Source organism: Colobus angolensis, unplaced genomic scaffold (assembly GCF_000951035.1).
Source record: "Colobus angolensis palliatus isolate OR3802 unplaced genomic scaffold, Cang.pa_1.0 Scaffold78, whole genome shotgun sequence".
Classification (NCBI taxonomy): Eukaryota; Metazoa; Chordata; class Mammalia; order Primates; family Cercopithecidae; genus Colobus; species Colobus angolensis.
In genome coordinates this window covers 6968408-6971102 of record NW_012121598.1, presented here as the reverse complement: position 1 = coordinate 6971102, position 2695 = coordinate 6968408, and the positions used below count along the sequence as shown (strand labels likewise).

Here is a 2695-nt window from a genome sequence, read left to right as displayed (position 1 = left end):
CGGAGCAGGCTGGGAAGCGTAGTTCCCGGCGGCGCCTCGCCGCGGCCCCGCTGTCCCCCCAGCCCCGCCCTTCCTCGACAGGTGTCCCCTCCCGGAATCGGGGTCTGAACCCCGCCACAGCTCTGCAGGGGAGGAAGCACCTGGGTCGGGGGGAAGCCTGGGCAGGCTCTTTGGAGACGCTCTGGGCTCCGGAGAGCGTGGGTGGCAAAGGCTTTCAAGCTTGTGAGGAGCATTCTTGTGAGCGAGCATCCTGACACGGAAGCCTCGTTGAGAGCGGGCTCAGGTACAGACCCCGCCCGCCCCAGGTTTTTCTGGCTGGGTAGAGGCGTGGGAGGAGAGAGTAGTTGGGTTGGCAGCCTAGGGAGGGAGAGAGGTGAGCGAGGTGGAGGTTAGCAAGGCTCTAGGGTGATGACGTGAGGGGCTGGAGAGCCCACGCGCAGTGGTGGCTTCTCTGAGGTGAGACCGGCCTGTCTGAGCCTTCGCGTCCTCATCTGTAAAACAGGCTTAAAGCTTGAAAAAGTGTTGTGAGGATTAAGCGACCCATAGCACTTAGCAGTGAAAGTTCCTTCCTTGGGGGTTCCGAGGGAGTTCTTGGGCCGGGGAGGTCCTATATGTCGTGCTAACCTAAAGATAGTTGGACCTCGTTGGGCTGGGTAAATGTTAAAATCCACTGGGTTTGTTAGTCGTTGAGCCGGTTCACTTCATCCCTGAATATACCATAAGATGTTCTGTCAGGTTCTTGAGAGCTCCAAAGATAGAGAAAATAAAGTCAAGTTTCTGAAGCATGACAGTAGAGTGGGGTGACAAAGGACAAAGACCAACATTATGAAAATACGTGGCATCTAGATTTACCTTCCAGAGGCCTTTTCTAATTAGATGTGGTCTCTCTCTCCTTCTTGAACTTTTGCAGCATATTTTGAGTGTAACCTTTGCCTATGGGACTTGTCTTGACAGTTTAAGGTTGGTTGAGTTTTGCAAGTTGCTACCACGCAGTGTTTCACATGATGGTGGGATTTGCATTCAGAGAGGTGGTGGAGGCAAATGAACCAAAGGGATGGATGCAGCATGGCTGGTATAATCTCTGTATGAAATTTTAGGCAAAATGTGAAAAGAGGTGAAACAGGTTTATAATCTGTCTGGCACGAGGTGTGCAGTAATCGTGTGGCCAAAAAAAAAAAAAGTGCTGCAGAGGAAATTCCATATCTGAAAATGATAACACTGCTTTGCATTTATGAAAATACTTTCCTATTCGTGTTCTTATTTTATTTTTAGGAGAACTCTTGTGAGACAGGCAGAGTGAGGGTATTTTCCCCCAATGATAGTTAATAAGAGGCAGAGAGAGGTGATGTGACTTATTCAAGGTTAAGAGGTGGTCAGTAAGCCTGTCTTCTCTCCTTCCACTGTGGGCACCCCCAACACCGTCTCCCCTTTGCACATTTCAAAATAGGGCCATACCTGCCCCAGCAGATGGGTTGAACCAGAAAGTAAAGTTAATTCTCTAAAACTCTGGGAACTAGCATGATGAGCACTGGCATGCAGTAGCTGCTGACTGACAGACCAGTGTCGTTTCTATGATTAATTGTGGTAATGGACTATGCCCTGGGCCTCCTGTCAGTGACAAATGTGAGCCAGAAAGAGTTAAATGAAATGGGGGTGTGACCAAATTACTTTAAGTCATGTTCCCAAGTTTTCCTGTACATTTGTTATTCCGAATGTCCTGTGTAACCGACAGGATGTCTTTGACTTTTTATATTGTGCATTTGTTACAGTCATAGCCTTCTGTTAAATAAGAACAGGGCTGCTTATGGATCGAACCAGCAGTTTTCCCAGAGAAAGCTGATAGTAGGCATAAGCTGAAAATAATAAAGCAATTTCATTCATATTGGAAGAAAGAGTGGCAAAGGTGCTCAGTAGTGTACAGTATTTCTCTTTGGTTTCCTGTGGTTCCTCATATGGAAAATGGCTGCACGTGATAAAACGAATAGATTATTCCTGCAGAAACCAGCCATGAAAGGAAGCAGACAGGTGAATGATTTAAGTTAAAGTCATATTTGGCAGTCGAAGCAGAGATACAAGAGCTATCCTACAGCCTTAGAGCCATGCTCCAGGAGGATATTGACACCAAAATAAAGTGAGTTGTGGAAAGGAACTTCTGATCAGTCTCTGTCTGTATGATGAGTGTTGGAAACTGGAAGGTGTTAATGGATGAGTGAGGGAAGTAGAACATTTAACCTGAAAGTTAAAACTTAATGGAAAGATATTACCAGTTCCAGTCTGTTTAGCTCTTTATATCTGATGCTTATGTCCTATTTTAAGGGAGAAAGGATGTCAATATGCCAATGACTTATCAGTTGAAACCCATTATAATTTCTGGACCATATCTTGTAGCTTTAACTTTTCTACTTGCTTTTTAGAAGATGAAAATGTAAAATTGAAATAGAACTCCTGGAGCTGGAAGGGACTTTATGTATCATCTTGTGTAACCATTTCTTCCTGTAAATGAAGAAGGTGATATATTGACTGTAATTGTCACATGACAGAAAGTGAAAAAGTTCAATGTGGCAGTTATAATGAAGTATTTTAATTATTCACAGTGGAATATGTAGCATACCTCATTAGGAACAGGTAGTAGATACTGTTGGTTGTCTATTCAACATTCAGTCCACCCTCTTCTTTTTTTTTTTTTTTGAGATGG

General features: G+C 44.7%; 1 protein-coding gene across 1 annotated transcript in view; it reads left to right on the top strand.

The window, feature by feature from the left end:
• Positions 1–2695, top strand: part of LYSMD2 (LysM, putative peptidoglycan-binding, domain containing 2) — a 29026-nt gene continuing 26331 nt past the window's right edge. Inside the window, exon 1 of the mRNA XM_011928623.1 lies at positions 1–283. The gene's annotated coding sequence lies outside the window, so the exon portion shown is untranslated. The remainder of the gene's footprint in view (positions 284–2695) is intronic.